Source organism: Perna viridis, chromosome 14 (assembly GCF_037379345.1).
Source record: "Perna viridis isolate PV_CMFRI_1.1 ecotype Kerala chromosome 14, ASM3737934v1, whole genome shotgun sequence".
In the NCBI taxonomy this organism is placed as follows: Eukaryota; Metazoa; Mollusca; class Bivalvia; order Mytilida; family Mytilidae; genus Perna; species Perna viridis.
In genome coordinates, this window is record NC_142458.1 from 21,993,123 (window position 1) to 22,012,942 (window position 19,820).

General features: G+C 32.7%; 1 protein-coding gene across 1 annotated transcript in view; it reads left to right on the top strand.

Moving 5' to 3' along the window:
* Positions 1-11,797: 11,797 nt before the first annotated feature.
* The window catches only part of LOC148598642 (uncharacterized), a 114,844-nt gene continuing 106,821 nt past the window's right edge, over positions 11,798-19,820 (top strand). Inside the window, exon 1 of the mRNA XM_088560205.1 lies at positions 11,798-11,963. The gene's annotated coding sequence lies outside the window, so the exon portion shown is untranslated. The remainder of the gene's footprint in view (positions 11,964-19,820) is intronic.

A 19,820-nucleotide genomic window follows, 5' to 3' on the forward strand; every position in this document is an offset into this window, starting at 1 on the left:
GGATAACGTTCACACTGTTTGTTGATGCAGTAGCGTTTATTCAGCCGAAATTACGAGGAATTTTTTTCTTAAATACAAAGCCATCTCTCCTAGTTTGTCTGTTATAACTTGTGCCGTACTACCTATGGAAACGGATATAAGAGTTAACCAAATCAGCTGAGTATGACTTGGTGCATTAAACTTATAAAAAAAGTCCCAAAAGCATAAAATGATTTTCAATCGAAATCTGAAAAAATATACGGAGAACTCCAAAACAAACTGAAAGATTTTTGGAGATATTTAACAAGTGTCTGAAAACTAATAAAAATAAACCTGGCGATATTGATTTAAAGGTGTTGGCTAAACAAATTAAGAAATTAAATCAAAATGTACGTTATGATGAGTTTGTTGATGTTGACATTAATATTAATGATATAACTTCAGAAATGGAAGAGATTCTCAACTCTCCGATTACTGAAATTGAAATTCAAAAAAGTGGTGAAAGGTTTGAAGAAGTTAAATGGAACAGATGGAGTGCTACATAAATACATTAAATATTTCAATGATGAAATGATGCCCATTTATGTTTCTAGATTCAATAGTGGTGTAATTTCAGTGCTGATACCGGAGAAGTGGGGTGAATGTATTATTATCCCTATTTTTAAGAACAATGGGTCTATATCTAATCCGTCCTGTTATATAGACGCTATATTGAATTCATGTTTGAGTAAATCATTTTCAGCAATACTTGATAATAGTTTGAATACTTAAAAAAAAAGATTTATAACCAATGCATTAAGGAAAGGGCATTCGACCATTCATAGCATTTTAATTTTACACTCTCTTATAACTATTTTTCACTTAAAACAATACTATGTTCTTTTGTGGACGTAAAGAGCTCTTTGACTCAGTATGGAGAATAGTTCTAAGGTTAAAACAATTAGGGAGAGATATTTAAGGTCATTTATAATTTTTATCAAAATACAAAATCTTGTGTGAGAAAAGTGGGTGATTATTCGGGTTTTTTTTTTTTTTTTTGCTGTGAAACAGTGGGAAAATTTATTACCTGTCCTATTTTCTCATTACCTCAACTATGAAGAAGCCTTTTTTCACAGAAAATGATGTACAGAAATTTAAGTTGATTGTTTAAAAAATATGTCTACTCTACTATGTGCGTAGAATCATAGAAATGTTAATTAAACCATTTATCATCACGATGCTATTATATCTTAATCAGTAAAAAGTATAAAAATGCATAAGGAAAGTTTGAATAATGCTGTTATGTTTGGAAGTTCAATATACATACTAAGAAAATTATTAAATTAAACCTCAAATCCTGCATTGTGAGAGTATCTTGAACAATTTTTCAAAAAATTTTAAAAATTGCAATTTTCCACGCCACTGTATATGTATTAAAATAGAAATATCTTTATATCAATACCTTATTTGTAATATCTTTAATACAATGCATATTTTAATATAATATTTTCAAATAAAAACTTTATAAGAAAACCATGATAGGACACCAACTTTTTTCTTATTAAGTTGACATAGGACATCATTTATTTTTCAAGTCAGATAGCCATAGGGTTGCAACTTTTACTTAGGCTCTTATTTTTTTTGCACCGGTCCAATGTGGCGATAAATTTTGACCGGTCCCTTATAACAGAAATTTGTGTGTAGCAAAAAAAAAGGTAACTGACCAAGCTAAGCTAACAAAGCTCTTCATATCTTGTTTAGAAAATTTATCAGTTAAAACTGTTAAAATTTTCTTATTAGTCACTTTCTCATTTATTCTAGCGAGGTTTTTGATTTTGAAAAAATAAAACTTGTTTAGAAAATTTACTTACAATTTTGCAAGAAAACATTACGGAGATACGAAATAGTACACAAAATTACGTGGTGCACAGAGACATTTTCCAAAGAAAAATTGTTATTAAACTGAGAATGGTTGGTTTTTGGAAATGCAATTTGGAATTTTGATACTTAATCAAATCAGAAACAGTTAGATACGGGACCAGATCAAAATGTGTAACGCGTATTAGTTCTCACACCATGCCATAATATAAAATATTTTTTATTTCCAAATAAGGAGCTCATTAGAAGCAAAAAAGCTTCGCATTAAAGAAGAAGGAAACATGATTGATAGATGATGATAGAATAAATGAACATCAAAAAGACAAAGGAATAAAATTCGATTCATTCTCAACATTAAACAAATGTCTTGAACATTCATTTAGCAAAACTGAGCAGTTTCTCTCGTTTAGCACAAAATTTTGAAAAACACATGGAAAATGTGTTTAATCTTCTACAGGTTTGATATAAGAATTGTTATTAATGATAAGCTTGTTGTTCGTTTGATGAAAAAGTAATCAAGGGAACCAAGGTTATAGTGGTAATCAAAGAGTAATCAAGGGAACCAAGGTTATAGCGGTAATCAAAAGAATGTAATCCAGGGACAACGACCAGACATGGAAAACAGACATTCATAACAAAGAACATAAAGTAACTAAAATCATACATACAAAGTAACAAAAGTAAATGAGCAACTCGGACTCCACTAAAAACTGGGAGCATGGACCAGGTGCACCAGGTAGGGTAAGCGTCCTCTGCTTTTCTAGAAACACCCGCCGAGTTGCTCATAAAAAGTCAAGTCCGGGGTAGACAAACGAGGAAAGGAAAACTATGACCCGTTGAATACATCAGTTTTCATGGTGCTGATGGATACACCATAACGATCCACGAGTTCATGATGATTCAAAAGAATGTAATCAAGGGACAAATACCAGACATGGAAAACAGATATACACAACAAAGAACATATAGTAACTAAAAAAATCATACATACAAAGTAACAAAATCAAATGAGCACCTCAATGAAAGAAGTTTTTTTTTTGCCCTTTGGAACAAAAAAGAAACACAAAGAGAAGGTGCACAGTGGCATTATGCCTAGACAAGGCATCATGTCATAAAACAATTCAGTGGTTTTAGAGGACCCGGGTATGAGAAGATGCCCAGTCGACTAATGACAAAGTCAATGTTTTACACCAGGAAACCCTAAAAGTCATCCAGAGGAAAAAAAATATAGGAGGTCACAATGATATCATTTGATAAAGTGAAATATTATCAATAAAAAATAGTTTTAAAAAGATTAAAATACCAATCAACGGTGAACAATTAATGATGAAGTTCATGTTAAAGAACCCTACTGTGGTATTCTCCCGGAGTAGGAACCATAGGGCTCCGCCACAGGAGGCCAAATTGCCCGACCCTACCCGCCTCTCCCGTCCCTTTTTCATTTCATCATCATTTCATATTCATTTTATCACCCATTTCATGTTCATCGTCTGAATATAGCTGAAATATTGCTGCTCGGACGTTAAACCCCAACAAACAAACATGTTTCGCATTAGTAAATTTCAAAAGTCATTTAGAAGACAGGTGCACAGTAACATTACGTAATGAAGAATTTGTGAATTTAAGTTTAATCAAATTCAATTAAGTTTGAATTTAGACACTGATATAGAATAAAAATAAAAGGTGCACAAAGTGCGGCAGTCATAGCACGCTTCATTGATAATGTGCTGACGTCAAATACTTTTACACGCCGATGAAACATCAAAATTAAAACATTCAATTCTTATAATTACATTTCACATGTTCCTTTTATTTCATTTTAGATGTATAAATAGAAAATAGGCAATATAAAGATACCAATAAACGAAGTCCGCTCAATTGTCGTGATCCATATAAAATGCTCAAAGACGTAATTACAAATAAAAGTAACTGAGCAACCCGGAATCCATTAAAGCCTGGTAGCTAAGTTCAGGTGTGTTAGAAAAATAAGCGTCTTATATTTTTTTTCTAGAAACCCACGAGAAGAAAAGAAAAGACCTGACAAATCATGTCGGTATAGTACAGTCAAAGCAGAGTCTGTTCGATTGATAAGAAGTATCTGTCCTGATATGCATGACATATCTGTAATTTTACTCTAACAAAATTAATCAATCAATTTATTTTCGGACTAAATATACCAAAAAAGTAATATCAAACAATTCATACATCGATGGTGTACTAGAGAAATACTTCAAAAAAACTTAGCCAGGTACATCCTATATGACCACTCCAATAGCAAACTAATCCAATCAATACAATTGACTTTTTTATGTCATTACATAAAATGTTTCACAACGTCGTCATAAAAGTCTTTTTTTAACCTACGACTGGTAACTGCAGCTATTTACTAGTTTTAACAAAGATTGTTCACAAAGATGACTAAAAACGTCTAGGGTAATGTGATAAGGTTTTCGAGGTATAAAAAAAATTATCTCACACAAAGGGAACCTTTTTGTCAATTTTACACCCTTAAGAAGTTAATTTTCAAAGAATGCAACTTCAAAACCTATTTGATCGGGGTTTTATCTGCCGTTGAGTTAAAATATGTTTATGCTAAATTTTAGACTAAACATAATTAAGGGTAAGGGCTGACATTGCTTCGAAAAATGACAAGAATAAAAAATCGCGGTCAGTAAATGCATCCATGATTATATTTTATAAGAAATACACCTTACAAATTATGTCTGCAAAATTTTATCTTTCTGGAACAATTACAACATCGACAATATTTTTCCGCGTCAAATTTGAGCGCAACTCAAGGTTAAGCACAAAAAAAGCATGCTTTATTAAACGCAGTTGCTTTGTAATTACATTTTTGACTTTAATTTCTCCTGTACGGGGCAATTAAACTAAACAATGAAACTGTAAGAGCTCCAGGATTTAAGCTAAGTTCTGTAGAGATAGCGTGGACTAAGAAAAACATCTCCCAAAGTTTGAAACCAGACACTGGTCAATTGACAGCCATTTTACTCCCTTTGCTTGCTTCCTAGTATGCTTGTAGCCATAAGAGTTCACACAAAGTGAACCTTTTTTGTCAATTTTACACCCTAAAGAAGTAAATTTTCAAAGAATGTAACGTCAAAACCTATTTGATCGGGGTTTTATCTGTCGTTGAGTTAAATGTGTTTATGCTAAATTTTAGACTAAAAACAATTATGGGAAGGTCTTAATTGCTTCGAAAAACGACGAGAATAAAATTGCGACCAGCAAATGCTTCTTTGACTATATTTTTATTAAAAATACACATTCCAAATTATATCTGCAAAATGTTATCTTTCTAGAACAATTACAACATATGTTTCTAAGCATTTGAATTTTTTTTTCCGCGTCAAATTTGAGCGCAACTTACTATCTTGGTATTACAGTTGCTATTATGGGAGCAACCGTTTGATTTTTAGGGGTTTTTGTATCTTTCTTTTAAAGGGCCTGATCCAGGGACTTTGAAAATGAAGGAGTGCCAGCCAAGGCGACTCAGAGGTAGGTTTTTAAGACTTGTCATTTTTTTATTCAATTTTACACATGAACATAACACTTTTTTTCCTATAAAAGTAACAGTATAAAATTACTGTATAAAATGATAAAAAAAAATAAATATAAGTATATCATACTGGTAACTACGACACATATATTCCTATCAAAATTCTTTAAATTTATATATATGTATTTTGGCAAAATGAATAAGTCTTAAATCCCAAAAGGGTCTAAATTTAATGACTTAGATGATAATTTTTTTCCATATAATTATTATGTGGGTGGCTGCGACACATATTTTCAAAATTCTTGAAATAGACATATTTCTACAAAGTGCATGAATGTGCACATTTTTAATTTCTAAAATTATTAACTAAAATGCTATTTTTTAAATATAACTATCATGTCATGAGTAACTGCGACACATATATTTCAGTCCAAATTCTTTAAAAAATATTATGTTCTTGCAAAAGGTATGGGTGCGAGCACTTTTAATTTCTATGAGGGTCTAAAACTATTGACTAAAATGCAATTTTTTTTTTTAATATAACTATCATATGGGTGGCTGCGACACATCAATTTGAGTCAAAATTCTTTAAAAATGTCATATACTTTCGAAATGCATGGTTGCCTGCACTTTTTATTTCCACGAGGGTCTAAAGTTATTGACTAAAATGCCATTTTTTTAAATATAACTATCACAGCGGCACAAGGGGCTTCACGCCCAGATATCTGATCTCGGCACATTAGGAAGCAAGGAAGATAAAGTTCCATAAATTTGCTTTTGAAATGGCGACACAATATTTTTTTTTTATAAAAAAAAAGTATTTTCGCGTATAGATTCTATGGGGAAAATTGAAAACAGGACTCACTTTTGACCTGGTACTATACGTACCTCTGAAACGGGTTTTTACCAGATAGCAAACAGATGTTGGGCCAACGTTAGCATTATGTTGGCATCTTCGATGCGCCAACGATGGCAAATGATGTTGGCCCAATGACATTTTGCTCATCGGGCCAACGTCATCCCCAACGGTTGGCGCGACGTTGGCCCACGGTCTATCAACCAACATGTACGACACATCGCCAACAACTGACCAACATCTTTTACCCATATTCCATCAACTTGCCTACCTACTACGAATTGTGATTACTGAAGTTACCTTTTTAATTTTTGTGTTGTTTTTTTTTTTGCATTTAAAACAAGTTGGAAACAAAACAATTTGTCCTGTAATGTTTTTTTTTATCGCGTATAGCAAACATTTGAATAAACACCCAATGTGACATAGCCTAGAAAATATTTCAACTAATGAAAAGGCAATAACTTAAAACAAGTTAGAATATTCTTTTTTCTATCTCTTATTATCATTTGTGAAAAATTTTAATAAACAAAAACTCAGTTGAAATTCATATCTTTTAAAGTGCATATGAAAGAGAGGCAGCCATTCAACTGATTCGAAAATTGGTTAAAACATATCTGGAATAATTATTGATTAATTTTTTTCTTGTCATACCTTTTTGCAATAGGAATGAGTAAAAAATGAAAGTTGTAATAAATAAAAAATATATATATAATTTTTAAAAACAGGTTCTTCATAAATGTACAATGTATCATATAAACAATAGAATTGTGTACAATTTATCCATCCAATTTCAAAGTCGGTCACTCATCTTGTTAACAAGCACCACGATTTCGACCTTTTAAAGTTGGTCACTCATCTTGTTAACAAGCACCAAGCTTTCGACCTTTCAAAGCCAGTCATTCACCTTGTTAACAACCACCAAGATTTGACCTTTTAAAGTCAGTCACTCATCTCGTTGACACGCATCAATATTTCGAAATTTCAAATCCGCTAAACACACGAGAGTTTGACTATTTATGTCAACCACTCAGCCACGAAGTTAGTCTCTTAATACCATACCATGAATGTAAAATAGTTTTATGCAAAAATAGCGTAAATCAATTTTTTTTAAAGCTCATTAGTACAAACATTTTTACAAACACTTACTACAGCAGGCCAATCTAGAATATTTTACATTTATTATTTTATAATACTAACCTCCTCTTCCATTGGCGCACCATTGTGCCTTCCTTTCCTTTGAATGTCGGAAAAATATTTCCCCTTCCCCTGCTTTACCATCATGGATGCCTTTGAGTAGAAGTCTGAAAAAATATCAACATAAAATATTTTTATCTATACGTTTAAGTAATTTCCTCCCCACAAATCAATGGGGGAAGGGGAGGGTAGAACAGCCTTTTTAATGATAATGTGTTTTAATCTTGATGATATGTATGTACATATATATAAACTTGTCCCGAATAATAAATTAAAAATTGTGTGAAAAGTAAGACGAATTTGCACATACATGTACATTTCGTTTTGGCTCGCCGGGTTTTATAAACTAGATAAGTAAATAATGATGCATACATATATCATCATACACTCATATAATTTATACATCTAGTTTTGTGTGTGAAATTGATAAGAAATTAATTACCCCTTTCTATGATATTATCTTAATCTATCCGACTTGACACCTTATCACCTGATCAGCGGAAGTCTTGTAGTCATTGTAAATATGGCTGGATTATACAATGTCCATAATGTAGAATCATGAAGTGAATAACCATGATTTATTAAAAATTAATTTAACAATCAGTTCATTGAAATTATAAGACAGAATGTGAAAATACTAAAATGCTTCGTTTTTGGTAGGTGTGTGTATAGCCTATGAAAGGTGTCATGGGGTGAAAGTCGTCTAGTACAATGGGCCACCGTACGAATATTAGTAAACGAAAAGGAAGTTCAAAAACCATTATTTGCGAAACTCTAGCAAGCTAAATAGTAAAACCTAAAAGTAAATGTTAAGAACCAACCTTTCAGTTGCCAGTAAGCTAGTTGAATTTTAAATTCGATAAAAAGTACGACATCATCGTTTGATTCTGTTGTGATGAAATGCGCGCGGATTCTAAACAGCGTGGTGAATGAATATTTGATATATCCCGCACTCCTCTATCTATCGGAACATCTGTTATTAATCACTGTGTTTAATTTGTGTATTTTATCTATATACTTGTTATGAATAGCAATATTTACATGATATGCGATGAAAACATTTTCAAGTATGCAAAAATGATCATATTAAAAAACAATGCATATTCACGTAATAATACCTGATTAAGTATTGTTGTCTGCGTAATTTCAACTAATCATATTAAAAAAAAAACACACACACATACACGCGCAAACACTAATTGAGCCAAGTCAGTTTGAAGTGGTAATTTAACACGTTTTTACTATTTACTATTTATCATTGTCTCTCAGTTTGTAAAATGGGAAAATTTTAAATCGTCCATCGCTGCATTTATCTAAATGCTCACTGACGGGACAAAATCTGTAATTTGGATCTCGGGCCTGTTGTCGATGGACTCTCGTTCGAACAATGACCCTGTCGCCTGTTTGACCAATATATATTTCTTCACATTTGATACATTTTATGCAATAAATTAAATTTGCAGTTTTACAGTTCATGTCCTCGTTTGCGTAAATAGTGGTTCCATCCCTTGTATTGATCGAGTGTTCTTCGTGTATGTAGTCGGAAGTGTTGCAACGTTTGTCTTTGCATTTCGATACAGTGAAGCGTTTTTCGGCAGGGTCGAAACGGGCACTTGTAAGTATTCGTTTAAGGTTTTTCGGTTGACGTTTGCTTTGTATTATTTTTTCTTTGTTGATGTGGACTTTTAGCGATTCGCTTTGTGCTATAATTGGTAAGTTTGCTCTTGCTATTTCAAAAATATTCGCATTACATGGGTTGTGGGTTATTGCAAAGGTTATTACGGAGTTGTCTGGTACATTTCTAGCGTTGACTGTTAGAAGTTCGTTTCTTGGAATTCCCATTGCGCGTTCGATTCCATGTTTAATTAATTGTTTGGGATATTTCTGTTTAAGTAAGAATATTTTTAATTCCTTTAAGCGTTCATTTCTAGTGTTTTCCTCGCTTATCACAGTACAAATTTTAAGCGCGAGACAGTACGGGATGTTTCTCCTCGTGTGGGATGGATGACACGATTTGAAACTTAAATATTGATGCGTGTCTGTACTCTTGTAAAAAATGTCGGTTGAAATATCTCCATTGTTTTTCAGTACTAAAACGTCTAGGAACGGAAATTTGTCTGCACTCAATTCTCTTGTGAATTTGATATTATTGTGCAAATTGTTCAGGATGTCCGTGAATTTATCTAAGTTTTCAGTAGATTTATTCCAGACTATAAAGCAGTCATCTAAAAACCGCTTCCATGACGTTTCTATTTCATTAGCAAATTCCAGTCCGAATTCGTTTTCCACTTGTTGGGACAATTTTTGTTCAAGGAACCCCATTACTAGTGTTGCGTAAGTGGGCGCGAGTTTTGTTCCCATAGCTGTACCACGAATTTGTAAATAACGTTTTCCGTCGGAATAAAAGGAGTTATTCTCCAAAATAAAACTAACTGATTCCAATATTAAATCAGCGGTAAAACGATTATCAATTGCTTCAGGATGCTTTTCTATCCAATATTTTACGGCAATAATACCTAGGTTATGGGGTATATTTGTGTATAGGCTGGTAACGTCGAAGCTAACCATTATTGCCTCTTCCCTGACTGTTCTAGGTAGATGAGATAGAAAGTCCACATCATCCCGTATATATCTCGGTACAAACGAACAAAGTGGTTTCAACAGCATATCGAGTAATTGACTCAGACGATGCGTAGGACAAGACGGTCCAGCTATAATTGGTCCAAAACTACATATTCACTGTTTTGGTCCTTTACAGCTTCTTGTATAATACCGGATTTGTGAAATTTTGGAAGTCCGTAAAAGTTGCATGTATGATATTCGAAATTGGTCAGATAATCACGCTCTTTTTCTGTGAAACGTTCTGAATATCTGTTGAGTAAACGGTTTAATTGTAACATAATTCGTTTGTCAATATTTTCTGGAATCTCTGAATAAAATGTTGCATCATTCAATTGTTTGTAGGCAAGCGATCTGTAATATTCAGTATCCATTATAACTATTGCTCCCCTTATCAGCTTCTTTGATAATGATTGTTTTATCCGATTGAAGTCTTTTAAGAGCATCAAGTTCGGCCTTCGATAAGTTCTTCCGTACACCTTCTTTCGGTGTTAATGGAAATGAGGACAATTTGTCAATGTATTCATCCAAATGAGTATTGCGGTTTTTCTTCGGAGTAAATGGCGATTTATTCCGGAGAATGGAACCTCGGGCCAACAAACCCCCGAGAGGGAGAGAAATCCCGAAACGGAAATGGAAATAATTCCGAAGGAAATATAATTGATCCGAAAATAATCAATTTATCAAAACGACAATTAGATACAAACGAAATTAAATTATTGCTAAACGGACTAAAATTTACCCCGACTCCCTCATCTGCTAATCATGAAGAATTACAAAAAGACGTTAAAGACTTTTGTAGAAAACTTCGACTAGTCGGATATTTTTTGGGCAAATGTCGATGGACCAACACTGGCCCAACAATATACAGCCAACAGTTGATGAATACACGTTGGTGCAATGTTGGCCCGATGATGGCATGCCAACGCCAACAAGTTGACAACCATGCCAACAACTCGCCAACGTTGGCCTGACGTGTACATGCTTTCTGGGTTAGTCTTAACATGATTATTTTTCTCCGACTCACTTTTGGCTAAATTTTATAATACAAAACTATTAACCTTATACCGATTCTGAAGTTTGAATGGAGCTGTTTAATGGTATCTTACAATTTTTGTTTATGTTTTCCTTTACTGGAAAACTCGGTTATTACCAGATTTCTTTATTTTAACTTCACGACCGGCACCATTTCTTTAATCTTAAGCTATCGCTATACTTACTTTTAAGCAAACAGGCATATATTTAAAATGCACCAATGTTAACTCTATATAAAGGTCTACAAAAATCCCACTGGGTGATGGGGTAATACTGGCCTATTTTCTATTGAAGCATAAAAAATGTGGTGTCCGCATTCAATATTTTTTTTCTTAATGCAAGCATAAGAAAGACAATTCAATCAAATTTGTTCCCAATGGATATGTATACAATGGAAGTCCGAACTTACAAAAATGTTGGACTAATCGTCATGAGTTAGATCCATTGTACTAATCCTTTGGTGGTGGTAAAAAAAAAATCTCCAGCGCCGAATCCCAAAAGGGATTACCAATGTATTAATTAAAAATGCTGTTTTAACGAATTTTACATTTTTTATCCATAGTCATAACAAATGTAAAAATAGTACGTTTTAGTACAATTTTTGTCCATTTTATGGATCTAACTCATTACCTCAAGTCCCTTTGGGACAAATTAGCTTATAATTGCAGTAAAATTATAACATAAGCAAAAGTGTGTTACTATCCCCCGCAGACAGTTTCCCACGTGCAGTATCATCTACAATTCAGCTAGGAGCGGTAACGATTGTGAAACACATATTCTTTGTCCAAGTTTTGTAAACATATCATTCAATATATATACATTCAAGGGAAATTATTCTATGCTGAAGTGCCAAACGATTTTCAAAGACTAAGTTCGACTTCGTGTACCATCAGTTTGCTGGATAAGGTGAGGAGTGAAAAGAGAATTAAACACAAAACAAAATGAGTCAAAATAATTTTTCGGGAAGAATAAGTGATAAATCATGATTTCATGCATAAAAATATGTTTTTGCTAATTTAGGGGGGAGGCATACACCAGGTCTGCATCCATACGAATTTGCGCCAATCATTTATTGTGTACTGCATGTATGTAATCATTAATAAATGCTTCTTTTATTTCATAGGTCAAAGAAAACTAGGGGTCACAAAACTGTTTTCTTGTATTAAAAAATATACAAAACACTATTTCTATAGATTATTCAACAAGTATATTTTTTCATTATACTAGAAAAAATAGTTCTATGTTATACATTCAAGCACTAGTCAGACAATAGGTGATTTATGTGCAGTGATAGGGAAAGGCAGGGGCCATGGGCCATACATCCATTGAAGCTGAAAATCGCCCATACAGGATTCTACTAAGAATGTTGATAAATAGCCTATCAACATCTTCATTTCTTGTAATGATCCCAACCACTGCATGCAAATGTATGTAAAAAATCACCAATTTTACTTTATTATTTAATATGGAGTAGGCATTGCCTAATTCAGCAAGCACTGTAAGCTTTACCATACATGTACGGTCTTAGTGACACTTGTAAAAATAATAAAGGATATTACAAAGGGGTGTTTGTGGGGGGGAGGGTTTGGATGAAAATTTTTGCTTCACCAGTGCAATATTTTTATTTATATTTAAGCAGCAAGTGAAATCAATATTTTTATTTGAGAATCTGCCTTGTTAAATAATGGGAGACCCCCTAGAGTTTTTTATTTATCAATGAATGAGTAACTTGAAAAAAAAAGTTTATCCCTTTTCCCTAGATTTCAAAATGGTCGATAACTTTATAGCACTTCGCAATACTTACAATTTTTAACCCTTAGGGGCATCTTTAGCAACATCCTTTTCTGTTTTGGCTGGTCAGATCTATCTGTACAGACACTGGAAATATTACAGTTCTCTCTTGATGGTGGGAATATTTTACACATATTATGTGACGTAAACAAAATTCAAACGCTACTGACAACTGCAAAATCAAGAAGATGATCACCTTTCCTATCTTAGAAAAGCTATGCTTTGATTTGAATAAAATAATTGGATTTAAATTTTTTCTAAGGCAGGTTAGGTTCTTGACAAAAGCAATAGTGGAATAGCGTAGATAGAGGTACATACTTCCAAGTGTTTCCTGAACTTTTTAAAAAGGCAGTGGGTGCTCGTCCATGCGGTTCATTCCACATATTCCAACATTTTGAAATTTAAGTTAAAAAACAAAAATTTCATGTTGGAATAGGTGGAATTATTGTGTAAACATTGGACAAACAATCGGATTAGCTTGTAAAAACATTATTTAATTGGTGATGTTAATTACAGGTATAAAGGTGATTTTTTTGTAAGAATGTTGGGATTAATATGTTTTGTAAATGTATCCTTTGCTTACTTCAGTACAGTTACTTTTGATTTTTTTAATGTTTATTGGGAAACTGTGCTATAAAAACTGATTTTGTCTGATATTGTATTGTTGTATTCTGTTATATTTGTGATGACTTTGTCTGAATCATTGTGTACTGCTGTTTCGTAGTCTACAAACATGGTTGTCGGGTGAAGAGGAGTGTTGTTGGTGTTACATAGATCTTTGAGTATACTGAGTAGTCGAATATACATTGGTTGTTCTTTACCGGGTAGTAAACTGTACACCAGTGGAAACATAGTTCCATCAACCATAGCGTGAAGAGTATATAACTGGTAAAAGTAGGTAGAGCATGAGTAAAATGTACCATCAGCATAAATAGTAGTAGCTGCAGCTAAGTGAGTAGGGTTGGTTGGTGTACTAAATATCAACATGCGGCCATGTGTGTTGTCATCTGCTAGAAGAAATTGTTGTCAAACAGTTGTTTCAGCCCATTCACCCTCAATATTAATATCAGCTGCTGAGTTTGGTAGTGCGGGTAGTAGTTTGTGTGTCTCGTTGTATAGGCTGCCTTTACAGGACTGGAAAGTTGGTATGTGTGAAACGAGATTATGTGTGTCATCATTCCACTCATGGTTGCGTAGTTTGACGAGTTCCTCTTGGTATATGCTAGGAATGGGTGTAAGTTCCTCTTTGCAACGTCTTTTCATCTTTCGTAAGATGTCATCTACTCTAAGTTGCATTGTGTCAGGTTGGTGGTTGTGGTTTGCCATTACTTTGGTTGGTAAGTCATTCTTAGTATTTACAGTTGCAGGACAGTTGCGGGTGGAACACTGCCAGTAACATCTCTCTCCACGTCTAGTTTTAACTTGGAATTTAAAGCCATTGTGGATCAGGTTCTGATTGCCTAGTCTGTTGGTGGTAAATCTAATGTCTAACTTTGCATTTGCCATGTTTTACTATGAATGACTACAGACTGGCTGACCCTCACTATTTAAGCTCATTTTAAAGCTTGGGATGTTCAGCTTTGAACTGACATTTGGCATCAAGATAAATGTGAATACTATTCATAAATCATTAAAATAAATTAAAAAGTAATAAGCTTGGCTTCATCAAACAAAACCAGCTTGGCATTGTCAATTATTGGCATGTTAAATGGTAGAAAGTTAAAATGGTTTTAAAAAGTTTAATATAATTTTTATTTTTATTTTAATAAAACATATTCCTCATTTTCTTATATTATTAGAATTTAATTCATTTTCACTCAAAATTTATTTTGTAGGAAAATTTATAAACAGTGATTTTTCATATTTAATTCTCAGGTAAATTTTACCTGTAAAACTAATTAATTACTAATTATTGTAACAACATATTAGGCTATAACAACATCTGTTGTTCTCTGCATGTTGGAATAGGTAGAATATGTAATTTCAAAATGTTGGAATAGCTAGAAGACACTGTCCATGCATTTGTGGACAGGGAGCTCTCCAATCAGACAGTCCACATATCCGGTTTGAGTCAATAACACTTGGAATCATGAAGGAAATGGTTCATTTACATTAGTTATGTGGAAATTGTGAGAAATTCTTTTTATACAAATATATGCAAAATGATACAAAAACAATTTAAATCGTAACTGATGTATCAATTAACAATTAAAATTCATTCAAACTTAATACAAAATACATATTTCACAAACTTAAAACACTATTTTAAACAAAGTTTGCGCATCAAGAAAGATTTGGCACATGTTTCAGTCTGGCCCATTTTAAACTATAATGCGTGGACAAGGAGCCACTGCCTTTTAAATAGAAAAAGACTCGAAACTTATCAGAAAAGATGAATTTATTTTTACTGAAAGGTAATCTTAACCTATATATTTTTATTTGTTTGATTTAAGGATGTGATGAATTTTCTCCGTAAGGATAGTCACTTTTTGTTACTTCCATGACATTACTTTTTTCCGTTAGTATATTGGGGAACCTGTATATAAGTTTAGAAAGTACACGTAATAACCATTGTGCTTACACCGATTCATGGTGCTCGCTATTAATATATTGAATAAGTTATTAATACCACATAACCACTCTTAGTTTGTTATATGGTTGTTACACTTTTAAGATAGAAATTATAAAGATTGTACATAAAGTTGGTACTTGGCAAGAGTTATCATTCTTGATTTGGTTGATTTTTGTGAGAAATGTATATGGTCATCTGATAATAAATATCACTACAGTTACATAAAAATATGGTGTATGTAGTCCCAAAAAGGCATTTATGGTTTGGTGGATTTTTTTGCAACAATATGAATCATCTCTACTCATTTGCATTGACTGCATTAAGTATGAATGAAGTTTTTACATGTACTGACACTGTATGGCTACAAAGTCATAATAAAAACAGGTACTGTCTTTGAAAAAAAGATAGCTGGTGTGGTAAAATTTTGTTTTTTCTACTTAAAATTTTCTACATTTTAGATGGGAAATAACACATGGCATGCATTTTCGATACTGTTTTTTCGAACGCCACTTAATTATCTGTATTGGTCAATGGGGAAACAAATTTGTGATTCAGTGACTTGCGTTTCCATGGAAGAGCGTCTTTAAGGTCAAAGGATAAAAAGCGAAAATATACCGACTGTGTCCAAAAAATAGTGAATGAGTAAAGTGGTATCCTTATGTGAGCATGACAGTAGCTCTCAACTCTCATGCTCTCTTTTGACTTTCATCTCCCCAGACCTTTCCTTTTAAGAATTTTTATTACTCATAATTCAACAAGATTGAGGAGATTTATTTTTGCCTCTGGTTTCAGTATTCCAACAGTAGATTATCTCGTTAACTTCATAAATATCAGTGATACTAAAATTTCAACCTCCATGGATTTGGAGCAGTCATAAATAAAACCATGTAATAGGCCACAACAAGTTAGAGAATTGGATTTTCTGTTGGAATCTTGCCATATCTCGAGAAAGTGTATACTGAGTCAATACTTAAATAGCTCCTTGCCTCATTGATATGTTTATTCATTTTAGTTCATTTAAGTACAATCAAATCTGTTTTAACTGACCTTCGGAGAGCATAATTGTGGTCACATTGGACAGATGGTCTGTATTTCGTGTTAATTTTACAATGCAGTACTAAGGGATGTTCTAATGATTTTTTAAGGCAGGGCATTGCAGAATACAGGTCACTAAGTCAGGTGTAACTGTGTAGAAATGTACTACATGTATGTCATGTTTGGTAGTAGTAAGGCCAACTAAAATGATTGTTTATTTCTCAGTCCCCACCCATCACTTGTGGGCTGCCTCATTACCCTTATTTATCAATGATGTATTAAAATAAAAAAAAATGAAAATCACCTCATCCATATTTTTTTTCTGACTGACCTGTGAACAATATAAAAAAGTCCATCATCACCTTTGGGGGAATAAATTAGAAAAAAAACTTATTTTCATAAAAAATGGCTTGAAAACCTTGAAATATACTTTGATTGGCTTATATTATTAATAAAGTTAATGTGACACACATTTCCTATGATTTTTTAGTCAATGTTCTTTTTGCCAAAATAGTTTGATAATTTTTAAACACCCATCTTTTGACCAATCTATCACGGCGGATTACTGTCATCAGTGCATCCTTCCCCAAGTTGCATGTAGCGGCAGCTGTTGGTTTCCTCTCTTACTAACTGCTGCAGACAGGCCTTTTGAAGTTCTCTGCTATCATTCATTTGTCATTTGACCATTGGATAATGTTCATAAAATCATTCAAATTTTTTTGACTTTGCAAGATTCTTGCACTTTCTAAGCGGGTTGGGTGCAGCATCTAGAGTGAATTTTGAATGCCAGAAGCTCACAGTTTTGGAGCTTGATTCTTCTCCTATATATACAAAAAATCTGCTATAACTGAAAAATACCACAGGTTTTTTTTATATTTTCTGGCATAATATTTGTCCTACTTATATTCTTGTAATGTACCTCTTTTTTGTTTTCTGTTACTTTCAGATTGCTTAGTACCATTCCATGTAAGAATCAGACAATGCCTGGCACATCATTTCTCAATAAGGTTTTATTTTTAAGTCAATACATTTAGAAAACAAATAAACATTTTTAATGTAGGATTATATATGTTTGTTCTCCCCTTCCTGGTTCCCCTAACTTCACAGTTATTTTTAGATAGACATGCACAAGTCATCTGACCTATGCATATGATGTCGTGGAGTTTTTGAGGCTGAGGTAGCTGGACCTCAAACAAATTTCAATTAATTTCACTTGATGGGATGTAGCTTTCCAAACTTCATATTTATTAGACTTCAATAGCCATTTTACTTTCATTTTGAATAATGCAATTAAATCTCTGCAGATTTTGTTTATGTTCCCCATGTCATACACATTTTGCCTAACTCTAAAAAGTTTTAACTTAAGACAGATATCACTGATAAAAGATGAATGGACAAATAAACACATATTTTCCTTGGTAATATTAGATTATGACAGATGGAAGAATTAGGTCCAGTATTAGATATCTTCTGTAGATTTGCAATATGCAACGGGAGATTTAAGGGTTTTCCTTATTAAGTATTAGAAAAAGGAAATCACTCAGTGAGTTCTTACAAATTGTTATTTTCACACATTGACAGTTCTGGATTCACCTGCTTTCACTATTAACATTAAAATTTGCTGATTTCCCTGCCTAATATACATAACCAACTACATTGTAATAAAAATAAAGTTTATATTTACAAGCAAAATGAAATTTTGTGTGGCCTTAATAAAGTCAAATGTAAATGTAGCAATTTTCCCAACATATCCATAGGGTGGGTAATAATTTTTTGATAAAATTGAAAATTGACAGTTAATCTTTTTCGTCTAAACTGCAGACTTATTTGTAGCGTTTTGCATTGATCACGTTAAATTGGAATAAAATCTGATTAGCCGACTTGATCCAGACGGATTGTGGAAGGAGTTACAGTCTGAATTTGTCTTAATCAATATCGTCAGCATTATTTTTAGAGCCTTAAGTGCAAACTAGCATGTTTTTGTAAGGCTCCTGTTAACTGTAAACATGTCTTAATTTGAAGATGTAAATTTTCTACGTATATAGAACAAAAGTGCAGTTATGTTGAAGAATTCCGCTTTTAGAATGTAACGAGAATAGTTCTGTAGTCTGTTTAATGGTTATTTCAGAAATCCTCTTGGCCTAAGGATAATTTGTACAGTTCTTTGGCTGTTGAGTGGTTGTTTCAGAAGGCTTCTGGGTCTTATTCATAATGACAAAAATGTTCTTTTGTTTCAATCCTTTCCATTAAAATGTTAGTCCCATGTCAATATATCAAAATTTTCACTAAATCTAATCAAAATGCAACAGAAGATTTTTAAGTTCTAATCTATAGCAATATGACCAAAGTAAACATAAAAATTCTAACATAATTGAACTTGCAGAAACTCAAGCATTTCAAATTTCCTTTGTGAATTAATGCTGGAGAGGGGAGATAACTCTGTACAAATGGTTAAAAATGCAGTAAGATTTGATACAAAATAATAGTTATGCCTTATTTGATAAATAAAATGTAAAAATAGTGGACATTTAAGCATTAATTAGATGATCATCTATAACTTAAAAAAGAACAACCTCGTCTGAATATAGCTGAAATATTGCTGCTCGGACGTTAAACCCTAACAAACAAACATCAAAGAACAACCTAGATGTTGTTACTGAAGTAGTAAACCATGGGTTCATTTTTTTTTACAATCACTTCACCTCATCTATCTTATTGGTGCCCACTACCAAATAAGGTCTGAGATAATGAAAGTTCAAGAATTCCAATTTTGATGAAAATTATGAAGTAAATATTCAAATCTTCATGATAAAAAGATTATATTAACAAAGTTTCAACTGTTGTTAATAAGTTTGCAATTATAAACAATACCAATTTTTTAAGGCAATATTACATTTGTATCTATATGATTGAAGTGCCAGGAAATAAGCATTTTCTGTAATGAAAAAACTACCAAAGACATTTTAAATATACCCACTATACTTCCAATGGGTTATATATCATAGCAAGCTTAATATGTGATCAAATAACTACATCAAAGAGCAATTGACGAAAATAGAACAAAAAACTGAAAAAAAAAACATTATTTTCAAATAGTTATCCCCCTTTTCAACGTTAATTTCCATAGGAATTTTCAAATGCTTATTATTCAAGAATCTTTTTGGTAAACTTTGATTTTTTTAAGACTTTTTTTGTATACATGTATGTATCATATGGGGAATAATGCTATTGATTTGAGTTGAAATAATTTGCAATTTGTTCAGTGTTAAAATTTATTTGGACTGGTCTATATTCTAGAATAATCCCAAATGTACACTCCCAATGGAATAATATAAGCCACTTGCCCATAGCAAAGCCTAAAATTA